This window comes from Oryctolagus cuniculus, chromosome 2, assembly GCF_051225735.1.
Source record: "Oryctolagus cuniculus isolate XC-2025 breed Fujian yellow rabbit chromosome 2, ASM5122573v1, whole genome shotgun sequence".
Lineage (NCBI taxonomy): Eukaryota > Metazoa > Chordata > Mammalia > Lagomorpha > Leporidae > Oryctolagus > Oryctolagus cuniculus.
Genome location: NC_142868.1, coordinates 81,685,928 through 81,700,455, shown reverse-complemented (window position 1 = coordinate 81,700,455; position 14,528 = coordinate 81,685,928). Strand labels below are relative to the sequence as shown.

General features: G+C 48.8%; 1 long non-coding RNA gene across 3 annotated transcripts in view; it reads right to left on the bottom strand.

Annotated features, from left to right (window-relative positions):
- Positions 1-9,248, bottom strand: part of LOC149127859 (uncharacterized) — a 35,448-nt gene extending 26,200 nt beyond the window's left edge. For all 3 annotated transcript variants that reach the window (XR_016229607.1, XR_016229609.1, XR_016229608.1), the window contains exon 1: positions 9,041-9,248. This is a non-coding gene — a long non-coding RNA (uncharacterized LOC149127859). The remainder of the gene's footprint in view (positions 1-9,040) is intronic.
- Between the last annotated feature and the right edge of the window lie 5,280 nt (positions 9,249-14,528).

The window sequence follows — 14,528 nt, the reverse complement described above, 5'->3', positions numbered from 1 at the left end:
ACCTGATCAGTTCTTTAAACCCATGGCCCTCTGATTTACAAAATTACAGTGCTTCTCACCAGGCAGTGCATTTAACACACATTTAGAGGAGGGATTTAAACTCTGATGCAAGCTGTCCTTACACAATGTAGAGATAAGAATCGGGCTCTGGTCTCACCTTTGACAGAATTTTGCCAATTGCTTTGAGCAGGACAAGAGGAGGCTGACACACCAGCAGCAAGCGGAAGTCAGACTAGCGACAAGCAAGGAGCAAAAGGAAAATCTAGGCTGTTCCTGTAGAGGCAAAGCCAGGGGTCCTCCATGGGGCCTGGGGCACCTGTCAGGTGGTGACAGTGATGATCAACAAATGAGCGCAGAGAACTCCACCCCGGGGGTCATGGGCTGATACCCAGACAGCAGGCAGAAGGGCTGGGCTTTTCCTTGACAGATTTACTCTAAGACACAGGAATAGTTTGGTTTGTTTTTCCAGTTTTTATGTGTTTTCCAGCCCGTTTTAAACAAATGCCTGTCTGCTAGTTTACAAACCATGGATAGTGTCAGGTGTTTCATAGCCGTTTTCTCCTCTTCCTTATCAAGTGCCCAACTTCAGCTATTGCCAGGTTCTGATAGCATGTTTATTTGGCCCAGTGAGAAGAACAAGGAGATGGGCCGGCTCGGTGGTGCACTAGGTTAATCCTCCTCCTGTGGCGCTGGCATCCCATGTGGACACCGGGTTCTAGTCCCAGTTGTTCCTCTTCCAGTCCAGCTCTCTGCTGTGGCCTGGAAGGGCAGTGGAGGATGGCTCAGGTCCTTGGGCCCCTGTACCTGCATGGGCGACCAGGAAGAAGCTCCTGGCTCCTGGCTTCGGATCGGCACAGCTCCGGCTGTAGCGGCCATCTGGGGAGTGAATCAACGGAAGGAAGACTTTCTCTCTGTCTCTTTCTCACTGTCTGTAACTCTACCTGTCAAATAAATAAATAAAAATCTTAAAAAAAAGAACAAGGAGGTGATAGCAGGCATTAGGGGTGCAGGCACAGTGTGTCACAGGCACAATTACTTGGTTAGCTCCTTTTTTTAAAAAATTTTTTGAAAGGCAGAGTGGACAGTGAGAGAGAGAGACAGAGAGAAAGGTCTTCCTTTTGCCATTGGTTCACCCTCCAATGGCCGCCACGGCCAGCGCACTGTGGCCGGCGCACGGTGCTGATCCGATGGCAGGAGCCAGGTGCTTCTCCTGGTCTCCCATGGGGTGCAGGGCCCAAGCACCTGGGCCATCCTCCACTGAACTCCCTGGCCACAGCAGAGAGCTGGCCTGGAAGAGGAGCAACCGGGACAGAATCCGGCGCCGCAAGTCGGAGGATTAGCCTAGTGAGCCGCTGCGCTGCCCATGGTTAGCTCCTTTCAAATGTTGTTTACTGAGGGTCTTCCATGTGTCCCACACAATTGGGTGCTAAAAGATTTCAAAAAGTAACGCAAGCTCAGTGGTACCTGTTTCAAAGAACCACATACTCATGAGTGGTTGTTGCAGTGTCTGATGAGTTTCCCGCTGGCCTGGCCTGTGTCAGAAAGTTCCAGTAAAAGATCCTACATCCTGAGTCTCTCGTATTTCTACTTTTGAATCTGAATAGAAAAAGCCATGCCGTGGCTGCCTGTGCACACCCCAGTAGCTACCACACTGCCCGCTCCTAGCACGCACTGACCACTTAGCGCTAACCTATCCCTGCAGGAGCCACAGCTCCTGCCCCCAGAGTCCTCTGGGGCCCTGCTGCCTGCACGGAGCTTCTGCTGCGCCCTCTCCGAGCTCCCTCCCTCAGCTGCAGTCTAGATTTTCAGGTCCTCTCTAGGGACGCATTGCCTGACAGTGCCTCTGGCCTCTGTGGCTTGTAGGCAGCATCCTTTAGTCTGTGCCTCCTGGTCGGTGTGGTCAAGCCAGCAGCCCCCAGGCTGTGTCCTCTACGCGGGGACCTTTAGACACTGAATCTCTCACAACCAAGCTGCCTCACCTTGCTTTTCCTGCTACATGCTTTCTTCGCTTCACCATTTGCTGTTCTGACAACATCGCTGGTCCCCAGGAGGCTGGGGAGCCAATTTAAGGAAGTGGATTTCGATTCAAAACTTACTGATTTTGGGAGTGCCTATGAGCCATTAACCTGAAGCTGTTTCACATGCAACTGGATATGCAGATCCAAAACCCATGAATGGAACAGAATCAACAATGTAAGGATTGAGAGTCGCCAGCATGTAGGGATGGTTTATAAATGAAACACGCAATCATCATAGAGTGGATGGGAATGACTGGAAATACAAGAAGAATGCATCTAAGGGGTGTGTGATGGGGAGACGAAGGTAGAAGGATCCGCAGCAACAAAAGTACAGCCAGATAGTGCGGACTCGTGGGAACCCGGGGAGGGGAGAGAACAGGGCATCAAGCCTGTCGGCCGCTCCGAGACAGCGAAGGTGAACGTGCCATTGACTCTGGCCGCCACCTCGTGGGTCTGAAGCTCACGACCTAGAGTTTCAAGGAAAAGAGCAATTAAGAGCCTAGCTGTCTAGGCTGGGAAGTAAAAGAAAGGTGAAATGTTAGTTACAGGCCTTTCTTTGGAAACATTGTTTACCTGGAGGCAAGGAACCAGGTGGAAGCTAGGGGGCAATGTAGGACTAAGGGGGTTCCCCTCCGTAGTGCCGTTGTGTTTATTTTGGCTCCATGATGGGCTAACCCTGAGCACTGAACAATCCAGAAGCAAGAAGCATGTAGGCACGGCAAGGCTGAGCATTCCAAAGGAGGCAACGGGAGGAGCAAGAATCCAGAAGTGAGGAGAATTAAGAATCCAGGTGCAGTCTTAGCCTTCAACTTCTTTCTCTGTAAAGGAAGAGCAGCCAAGGGTAACTGGACGTAGGGGAGTGTGGCCTGAGGGCTTCCGTGTCCTCCCTGAGGAAGGGTTTGGGTCACCGGCTCCTAACGGTGACCAGGAAAGAGCTGAGTAGTGAGTTTGGGGAAAGTGCTGCTGGCGTTCACCGAGGACGAGAGCTGTCAGTCACTGGCAAAGGCCCAGCTGAGAGTCCGCCACCCAGTCATGCACCTGTAGGCGTAGTTCTCCCGGGGTCCCCTAGCTGTGCTTGGAAATTTCTACACATATTTAGGAATGGAGCAACAAGTCTGTACAATGGATCTGCATTTTGAGGGCTTGCTCACTAGGTCACTGAGCAGAATTTGTGTCGACTGTAATATCTACTGAACAAAAGTATGGCGAGGATTTGTCCTCCATCTCTGGTATTCTTCTGCATACCAGATCCTCTATAGATTTATTTGATGCCTTATTTTCCCCCGTGGTGTCCCACACAGTAGTGCTGCTTTCTAAGGAGCTTCTGCGGGAAAAGAAGTAGGCCGTGTGCTCATGCCCATGTGGCCCACTGGCCCTACCGTGAGTCCCTCCTCCAGAAACAGGGGCCCCACAGAATGGGGAGAGGCTGGTGAAGACTCCACTACAGCACTGGCTGCAAAGTCACACCTCACGTGGTTGTAGGATGTGCTCTGTGCTCCAAACCAGCAACCAGTGAATCAGCAGACATAAGGTGATGTTTCTTTCACCTTAGCCAGAATGCTTAGCCATAGGAACTAAGCACTAACATAGCTCTCATGCTTACACCTGATGACCCATTTGCAAAATATGTGCTTCCTGTCCCTGAGACTTGAGCTCTGCCACTTTGAGAGTCATAGTAAGACACCACAGTGGGCCCATCTAACTAGAAGGTGAGACCACGATATGAGGCTGTCACCTCGCTACTTGAAGCTCCTCATACATTATGACAGTGGGGAGGAGAAGAGCTATTTTGCACCCAGGGTTATAGATTCTTATGATCAAGGTGTAAACATGTGGTTGTTACAAAATGAGGGCAGGGGAGATGGATCTGGAAGGCAGGTGATCCTATGAGGCACCTCTACAAATAGACATGGTTATGGGAACCATTCATAAATTCTGTAGCTGCTCAGTACAGGTAAGACCTTCAAAAACTAAACTCCTCAGGAACAGTTGCTTAGAGCACTAAGCCAACAACTTTGGCCAATTGATGTATTGACTGAGGGCAGAGGAACTGGTGAAAGAGGAAGGGAACTGGGGCCGGTGCTGTGGCGCAGTGGGTTAATCCTCCCCCTGTGGCGCCAGCATCCCATATGGGCACCAGTTCAAGCCCTGGCTGCTCCTCTTCTGATCCAGCTCTCTGCTGTGGCCTGGGAAAGCAGTAGAAGATGGCTCAAGTCCTTGGGCTCCTGCACCCAAATGGGAGACCCAGAAGAAGCTCCTGGCTCCTGGCTTCAAATCGGCACAGTTCTGGCCATTTTGGTCATTTGGGGGGTGAACCAGCGGATGAAAGACCCTTCTCTCTGTCTCTCCCTCTCACTGTCCCACACAGACAGACTACTTTTCAAATAAATAAAAATCTTTAAGAAAAAAGAGGAAGTGAATTGTAAATATCAGTTATAACATTGGTTGAGCATTTACGGAAAAAAGAGCTGTAATGGTTTCATGTATTCTTTTTTCATTCTTCTCTCTCATTCATATATATATATATATACATATATATATATATATTTATGAGAGAGAGCTGGTTTTACCTTTCTCTCTCTTACTGCTGTGGTTGTGATGGCTAGCTTCTTCATTTATTCCACAGAGGACAACAAAGTTGGATTGTAAATGAAATAAAGAAGGAATAAGTATTACTCCGAGACGGATCCTGACATCAATACGGCATTTGAAGAGGGCAAATGCATGTAGGCAGTTGATTGTATGCAAGCCAGTTATCATTAAGCCATATGAATTTGACACTTTTAGAACAAAAAGTCAAATATTAGCCATTTCAAAAGCTCTAAATGAATACATTAGTTAGGCAGTGTGATGGTTAACTTTGTGCTAACTGGACTGGGCCACGGGGTGCCCAGACAATTGTTCCAACATCACTTTGCATGTGTCCTTAAGGGTATTTCTGGAAGAGGTTAACATTTGAATTGATGGACTGAGAAAAGCAATGGCCCTTCTAATGTGAGTGGGCCCCATCCAAGCAGTCCAAGGTGTGGCTAGAACTTAAAGGCTGACACTCCTACGGATCAGAGAATTCCTCCTGCCTCACTGCCATTGTGCTGGAACACATGATGGTTTTCTCCTACCTTTGAACTGAAACTAAACCATCAACTCTTGCAGTTTGTCATCTTGGGATATAGCAGCCTCCATTATCGCTTGAGCCAATTCCTTATCATAAGGATACATGATTGGTTCTGTTTCTCTCCAAAATTCTGACAAATGCAGGCAGGAACATCAGTTATTTGGACATTAAAGAACAGGAAAGTTGCATATCTGAATTCTGAGTACAAAAGAGGTGGATTGTGGCATTATTTGGGATGAGCTTGCTCCGTAACCACGCCAGCCCTCTCTGGCCTGTGGATGCTGGATTTCTGACTGCCCAGCAGTGAAGGTTCTGTCTATGAATTGGGCTCTTCCATTCAGCTGTATTTGTTTTAGTCTTCAATGGTGAACCGATTTACATAGAAGAAGTGCAGAGGGCAGAGGATCCATGCTTCTGATTGGAGTCAGGGGAGAGAGACACAGAGCTGCACGAGAGCCTGCCGCTACAGTGAGGACTTTCTGATTTGGTGTCCTGATCTGGTGACTGCCAGTGCCACCCGAGGCAGTGCGATTCTAGAACGCACCAGTGCCGCGTCATGCAGAGAAAGCAGCTCCCTTGGCAGCCCGGTTCTGCAGTGTGACTTTGAGTCATTTCTGGAAATTCTGCCTAGACTAAAGCATGCTCATCTGGCCTCTCCATGACTCTGGGAGCTATTTACACCCTTTCATAAATCTCTCAGTGCTTAAACCAGCTACCAGGGATTCTATTGCTGGCCTGTAAAAATTCTGTCCGGTCTATCCAGTGCACTCCCCTGCACCCTGTTTGCCACAGAGCCTTGTATGGTTCAGCACTTCCCAATTCTTTCTTCCCATGATACATGGCCCTCTGAGACCCAGAGGGAGGCCGCCCTGTGTTCTTTCCTCACCTGCTCCGTTCCTCAACCCTTCTCCCCCCAGAGCGTCTCCACGTGTGGCAGGTTAGAGCGTGAACAGGACTCAGATCAATGCAAGGGTTTCATTGTGTGAGCTCCAAATGTGCACCTTGGAATCCTAGGAGAACGCTGACAGGTTGAAATCTTTTTTTTTTTTTTAATTTATTTGACAGAAGGTTGAAATCTTTTACACATAACTCTGAAGATATGGATCACCTGCTAAGTCATTTGCTAAAAAACATTGACCATGTCAGGACTTAACCCAAGAGTTTCTTTGATAAAGAGATTCTACCCCTAGAGCATTTTAAAACCACTCTTCTACTCACTAATTGCTATATTAAAAATGAGGGAGGGGCCGGGGCTGTGTGGCGAAGTATATAAAGCCACCACCTGCAGTGCCAGCATCCCATATAGGTGCCGGTTCAAGTCCCAGCTGCTCCACTTCCAATCCAGCTCTCTGCTGTGGCCTGGAAAAGCAGTGGAAGATGGCCCAAGTCCCTGTGCCCATGTGGGAGACCTGGAAGAAGCTCCTGGCTCCTGGCTTTGGATTAGCGCAGCTCTGGCCGTTGCAGCCAATTGGGAAGTGACCCAGCAGATGGAAGACCTCTCTCTCTCTCTCTCCCTCTCTCTGCCTCTCCTCTGTGTAACTCTTTCAAATATATAAATAAATCTTTTTAAAAAAGTGAGGGACACTTGGCGCTGTTGTGCTGAAATGCCTCTGCCTCCTGGGCTGCGAAGCTCCCTGCCTCGCTGACAGATCCCTGAGTTACCAATCGGCGTTGGTTCCCTGTACACGAATTTATTCTTTGCAATAAACCCCCCACCGTGCTGGTGAGGTGCACACAAAGGCGATTCACGTTGAGTTCTTAACCTGGGAGCTCCCAGTCCAGTATTTCGGTGTTTAACACAGTGTTACCTTGAGCCTTCTCCACTATACTCAGTAAAGTGCTCTGTTTGTTCTGAAACTTGGTGAAAAGAGCTGCAAGCTAACACCCGGCTGCGCTGAGTTCCAGCCCTAACTCTCGCTGCTCCTCCATGCTTTGCGTGCTCACTGGTGATGTGAAGCTGAGACGCTGCGAGATTCAAATAAAGTCATCGATGTAAAATCATTCTCTGCATGTTGGGGTGCTACAAGGTGAGGCAATCTGGTTACTGCGACTTGCATCTTCCTCTGAAGACTGTCGGAGACCACCGCATGGCCTGCACTCTGCTGAAGGCTGCTTGGCCAGACCGCAGAGGTGATGGGTGGAGTTAGGTTAACAATGGCGCAGGTCATTTGACAGGACGCTGAAGCAGCTAAGGAAGTGCCGTGGGCTCCGGTAAACAGCAAGGGGGACATTCGCCCTGTTAAAAATTAGTGCCCCTCGAGGTTCCTCCACATTGGGATTGTTCTCTTAATCCCAGCTTCCAAGCAAACAGGTCCTTCCTGTAAACAGGGCAGCTCCCCGCATTGTTCCCTGTTTCGCTGTTTGAACTCCCTCATCGGGGAAACCCTGTTTTCACAAAGCTGCAGGTCTTTATGATTGATCGGTCACATCACCATAGATAATAAATACCTGGAGGAAGCAGCCGTCTGGGCCTCTGCCTCCGCCTCCAGAGTCCCGTCGCCCCCCCCCCCCCCCGCTTCCGGTTTCCCCACATTACAGTCTCAAACCTGAGTCTGCGTCCTTAACCTATGCCACTCGGTCCCTCTTTTGGGTTAACCTGACACCTGCTGTGCTAAACGCAGCAGATTTTTTTTTTTTTTTACTTTTAGAAATCTTCTATTTAATGAGTACAAATTTCCTAAGTACAACTTTAGGAATACAGTAGTTTTTCCCCCCATACCCGCCCTCCCACCCCCACTCTCATCCCACCTCCTCCTCCCTCTCCCATTCCCAGTCCTGTTCTCCATTAAGATTGATTTTCAGTTAACTTTATACACAGAAGACCCACTCTATACTAAGTAAAGATTCCAACAATTTGCACCCACCCACACACAAAATATAAAGGACTGTTTGAGAACAAGTTTTACAGTTACTCTCCTAGTACAGCTCATTAAGGACTCAGGTCCTGCGTGGGGAGTAAGTGCACAGTGACTCCTGTTGTTAATTTAATAATTAACGCTCTTATGTATGACATCAGTGACCACCCCAGGCTCTTGACATGAGCTGCCAAGGCTATGGAAGCCTTTTGAGACCACAGACTCCACCAGTATTTAGACAGGGGTAGCAGCAGATTTTAGAATCAGGAATCCCAGAGGGCCTGGCTCTTTCTGAGGTCCTTCTGAGACCAGCGGTGAGACGATGGGAACAGTGGGGGCTTGACCATAATTTCTAGCTTTGGCTCTGCCGATTACCAGCTGTGTGACCTCATGCAAGTGTCCATACATCTCTGAGCTTCCATTTCCTCAGCGTTAAGGAGGGCCTTATGTCCTGCTTAGCAGGCATTGTGCAGCCGAAGGGAAATGATGGACATCAAGTGCCTAGTCCAGGGATGGGCATTTGGCCCAGAGGTTAAGCCACTGCTTGGGATGCCCGCGTCCTATACCTCGGCGCCTGTGTTCAGGATCCAGCTCTAGATTACTGCTTCATGCTATGTGCATTTTGGGAGGCAACAGGTGATGGCTGGAGAAGTTGGGTCCCTGCCACTTACCCGGGGATCCAGGACTGAGTTCTCAGTTCCTGGCTTCAGCCTCATCCAGCCCTGACCATTGAGGCATTTGGAGAGTAAACCAGTGGGTGGGAGATCTCTATCTGTCTGTCTGTCTATATCTGTATGTCTCTGATTTTCAAATAATTAAAATAAGTAAATAAAATTTTACAGTGCCTGGTTCAGTGCCTGGTACATAGCAATTGCTGACAAGCTTGATGTCTGCCCGCTTCTCCAACACCTCCCGTCCCCGTGCTCTGTCATGCAGCCCTGTGTCATCCAACCATCCAAGCAGTCAACTACAGAATAGGGGCAACACATAAGGAAAGGTTTCTAGGCTTGGCTGAATACTTGCAGCTTGACTTCTGAGCAGGCCAGACCTACCAGCAGGCTGAGGATTTTGCAGTGGGTGAGTGGTCCCAAGACGTTTCCAGTGATCCTGTTCGCACAGTTTATATCCCCTGAGTGCCCCCTGTGAGCGTCACAGGCACTCCTAGAGCAAGAAAGGGTTCAGGAAAGAACAGGTCGCTTGTAGTTCCCTGGCAAGCGCTCCGGAGCGATGAGAACACACTGTGCATGATAGGCCTGTCGGAGCACAATTGTTTCCAGGGCCAAGTGCTAAGGAACAAAAGGGCATCTCAAGCTGTAGCCAGGGGACATTGGCTGCCTCCTGGGCAGCGGAAATACCTTGCCAACACAGCACTGACACAAGCAGGAAGCCAATTCGGCCCACCAGACCGCACTCAGGTTCTTGGTGTGCCAGGAACATGGGGCATTGAATGGAATCCAGGCCGTGCACCTGCGCAACAGGTGACAACACTATGGCAGTGAACACTGTGCCCTGGGCCCTAGCATCCTCCTCCCTGCATTTGTATCTCAAAGGTTTGGAGAGGAGTGAGTTGGGCTAGCTGTGAGCTATGGGGATTGCTATGCAATTACCTGGGGAGAGAGAAGGATGCAATTAGCATAAGGGAGGGAACTGGAAGCGGATGGGTGTTGGGCAGCCATCCAGCCCACCACCACCGAGTAGGCCCTGCCTAGTCTCCTGGAGGCCTGCCAGCTCTCAAAGCCACCAGCAAAGGCTACGTGATGACAGACACTTGTGCCCGAGGACTCAACCAGGCTTCGCAGCTGACTGCTTGGCAGGCAGAGGCCTCGGGGAGACAGCGAGACAACCTGCAAGTTCAGTGACTTAACTGGAAACCACGCCACAGAACTTGAACATCCTACAAAAAAAAAAAAAAAAAATAGACTCAAAATACATTCAAGGAATCCTTCAAAATTTCCATGAAGACCTATTGTCTCTTATGTTAACAGTAATGATTTTAATCACTCGAGGAAGTACTGATTCCTGAAAGAAAGCCAAGTGCAAGTATAGCTAAAATGAATCACCTTAGTTTTAGCTTAGTTAGACATAACCAAGGTAAAACTCTCAGATACATCAATGCCATTAAGTCATTGGGTGTTTCTCAGCACAATTCTTTTTTTTTAAAAAAAAGATTTATTTATTTATTTGAAAGTCAGAGTTACACAAAAAGAGAAGGAGAGGAAGAGAGAGAGAGAGAAAGAGAGAGTCTTCCATGCACTGGTTCACTTTCCGATTGGCCACAATGGCCGGAGCTGCGCCAATGCGAAGCCAGGAGCCAGGAGCTTATTCCAGGTCCCCCAGGCGGGTGCAGGGGCCCAAGGACTTGGGCCATCTTCTACTGCTTTCCCAGGCCATAGCAGAGAGCTGGTTCAGAAATGGAGCAGCCAGGACTTGAACCGGTGCCCATTTGGGAAGCCGGCACTGCAGGTGGCAGCTTTACCTGCTATGCCACAGCACCGGCCCCCTCTCAGCACAATTCTTAATCAACTCCTTTCTGCAGAAATAGCCCATGATCATTAAACAGTACAGGAAAGAGGGGAGGAGAAATGACTTTCACTGTGGAGAATGGGCATGGGGCATGGAATTACAGTACAGGATCTGTTGGTGTGAATAAGTCCTAATAAACAGTAAATCATCTTCTCAATTTTTCTCTGAATATCAAACAAAAGTAGCTCAAAGGCCAGCAGGCAAAGGAGTCCCTGTCATCCAGTGGATACTAGGCATTCCGTATTGAACAGGACACACCACTTACCTATGCCGCTCTCTCTACCCTCCTACCAGTAAGTTTGTGCTCTGCAGCCGGGGGTGGATTGTGTCATTCAGAAGCATAATCATTTGGTAAATGAGGTCAGAAACTGAAGCCGTCTCTCCAGCCTTCTTGTCTATGCAAAATCCTCCAAGCATTTCCCTGAGCCCTCGTGTGTGTGAACATTCCTGGGCTTGTTCTCCTTCAGGGCTCCATGACCATCCAGCCGGTCTGTACTGGGGCAAGGCCAGGGCCTTCCTGCCCTCAACTCTGCCATCCCAGCGCTGCAGGTGAGTCTGAATGCCTTCATACCTCCCTGTGCCAGAGCCAGTGGAAATCAGGGCATCCGAAGCACACCACCTTTCTTGGGGCAGGTGGGAGATGGGTGAGGCCTTCCTCTATTGTGGCCAGCTCTTTCCTCTGCACCCTAGAAGTCTTAGCCCCTCAAACTTCCTATCAGGGATCCTCGTTTGGGCTCGGATTCCATGCAAAGCAGCTCAGCTAGGGAGACCTGGAAGCCCCTCATGCCCATTCTCAGATTATGCTCAGCTAGGATATTTCTGTTCTAAGAAACTCAAGACACACTCATACACACACACACACACACACACACACGTGTGTACCTGCAAGATCGTTTTAAAATAATCGATTGATTAGCTTGAGAAGTGGACAGATAAGACAGACACACAGAGCTCCTACTCACTGGCTCCCTCCACAAATGTCCACAATGGCCAGCTATGGGCCAGAGTCAAAACCAGGAGCCAGGAACTCAACCAGCTGTCTCCCAGGGTCTGCACTGGCAGGAAGGTCAAGTCAGGAGCCGGAGCCGGGACTCGAACTCGGGCAGCACAATCTGGGGTGCAGTAGTCTCAATCGCCAGGCCAAACACCCAGGGCTGGACTTAAATGGGATTTTGAAGCAAAGGAGCCAAACAGTTGGGAAATAAAGCAGGAATGAGAAGACATTACAGGAACCCAAAGATTCATTGCATCCACCTGATTGCTGAGGAAAAACAAGAGGAGGTGACCGAGGGACCCAACAAATCCCAGGAGCCCATCCACGGGCAGATTATTTCCATGGGTGTCGTGTTATAAAAGCCTCAGATAACCTGATTGGAGGAAAAGCTCAAAGCTCTGACGAATCTCAGCCAAATCCCCAATCGCCGCCTTTGTTAAGACCATGGATTGTACTTTGGGCAGTGCTACTCCAAGATTTTCTCAATTGTAGAATCTGGATTTGGGGTAGACAGGAAGGGAATGTGGACTAGAGGAACAGAGACACTTGGCTTCCTGGCTTCTTGCAAAGTGGCCCCTTGGTCCCTACCCCAGTGTTCCTTTGGGGATCACTGTGTCCCAAGATCATTGTCATCACTATGCAGGCCAAGCAAGGGACCAGGTGCCGGAATCCTAAACAGGGCGCTTTGGACCGAAAAGACACAATATCCTCTTTTGCTGTGAGCAGACGATCCTAAGAAGAAAATAAAGCCATTAATAACTCTATTCCTAAACATGATCATTTACATACTTCCCCAGGAGTTGATTCACAAAAGATGGGACCCATTCCTTGGTTTTCTTTGGATTGGCGAATCTGCCTTGAAACTGGGGATTGCTCAAAGATACAATTTACCCTCCTAAACTACTGATAGGAATAGAAGACGCCAATGCAGGGGACAGGCGAGCAAGTGCTTGGGCTCCTTAGTGATTGATGCAGACAATAAGACACTTCTATGGACCAGCTCCCAGGAGCTGGGCTAGGGATGCTGGCAAGATGCAAAGATATATTATTCAGGATTGCTGCCTTCAAGTCTCTCTCTCTCTCTCTCCCCCATCTCCCCTAAAATAGCTCTGTTCATCCTCAGTAAACAAAGTAAATGAGAGTAAAATTATCCATGTCTTCCCCCGTTGGTAACACTTTGGCCCCTTTATACCCCCAACATTTTTCAAACTCAATCCCGGATCCACTCCAACAGTCAAGTTTAAAAAGAATGCTACACCAATGGGTTAAAAAAAATACCAATGATGAAACAAGGAAACACTTAGTTGACCTTTGCAAATCCCAAACACAGTTTTCTCTGTATACAAATGAACCCGGAAGCATGGACTAGAACAAAGGTGACCCTGTAACACCATCCTCTCTGTGCAAATAAGAATGCGTGAGTGGGGTGGTGTGCTCCTGGACTGAAATTCTCACCCAGGGGAGCTGGGTCATGCCTCGGCCTCTGACCATAGTTTATGTTGGACGTCACCAACATCTCAGGGCCTGGGGACCAGAATGGGCTGCTAACAGAGAGCAAAGCCAAGGCTGTTTTTTTTTTTTTTTTTTTTTTTTTTTTTTTTTTATGGCAGAAAGTGAAGGGCACCAGTGTAGAGTTCAAAGTTCAAATAGCACTGATCAGAGGGTTCAAACTTGAGTGACAGCTCTGCAACTTACCGATTATGAGTTCCCAGGCAACCACATAAGCTCTTGGAACCTCCATTTTTCTATCTGTAAACAAGGGGGTGTGGAAGTAACAGTGCCAGCTCTGATGACCTCAAAGTAGTATTATGAAATGAGAAAGATATATTTCAACTATGATGTGAGCTGCCTTATGCATCACAGATAATAAGAGGTTCCCACTAATTTTGGTATAGTATTCTCCAGAATGGGATATTTAGAAGTCAGTAGTCTAGTTGTGATTCTAACTGTCTTGTGCCATTTTTCCCCTACAGAAATAAAAAGAAACTCCTGGGGCCACGATTGTGGTGCAGTGGGTTAAGCCACAGCCTGCAGCACCAACGTCAGATATTGGGGCATTGGTTTGAGTCACAGCTACTCCAGCTCCCTGCTAAAGCACCTTGGAAAGCAGCAGAAGATGGTCTAAGTACCTGGGTCCCTGCCCAGGTGGGGTCTCCCAGGTGGGAGACCCGGATGGAGCTCCAGGCTCCAGACTTCAGCCTGGCCCAGCCACAGCCATTATGGCCACTGGGGAATGAACCAGCAGTTGGAAGGCCTCTTTCTGTCTCTCCCACTTCTCCAACAGTCTGCCTTTCAGATAAGTTTTTTTTTAAGTAGCTTCCTGCTAAATAGAAGGCCAGTCCAACAAGGAGATGGACAATGATGTGTGCATTCTGTTGAGTCTAAACCTCTCACTTCATCTAGTGTCTGTTGAAGACTATCATAAATGCTAGTGAGAAACAGGTGGCTGCTGAAACAGAAACCCAGATTTCATTTTTATTCTTGCCAAAAAAATATGTCCTCCCTTCTTGTCCTAGAGGTAGAGGAACCTGCCTGAAGAAGGCCCTGTGAGGCCAGGAAAGGGTGCCCAAAGCGTCATTCCATCCCACAGGTGTCTTAAGAGAAGGGGCAGCAAAAGCCCCTGCTGCCTCTCATGCCTTACCCAGAGGCCATACAGAACCTCTCCCTGGAGCAGTCGGGCACCACTCCGAGAACAGATCTGCTGGGTTTCGCAGAGAGTTTTCAGCAATGATACCCTTCCTACTTTATGGTTAATAATCCACTCTTAGCTCCCAAAAGGGAGACAGAAACTCAAGCTGAAAATCCTCACCCAAATATCATCCCAGCAGTTCCCTACTGTCCTAGGAGAGTGCCCTGATGTCTTAGCCAGGTGTGCATGGACCTCACAATTGACTCCTACTCTAACTTTTCAGCCCTGTGTCAAATCGCGTCTATCTAAATATGAATATCTGTCTCTCGATTGCTCACTCTTGCTCTCTCTCGTTCTCTCCACCCCCCTTCCTCCCTGCCTACTCTATCATCTC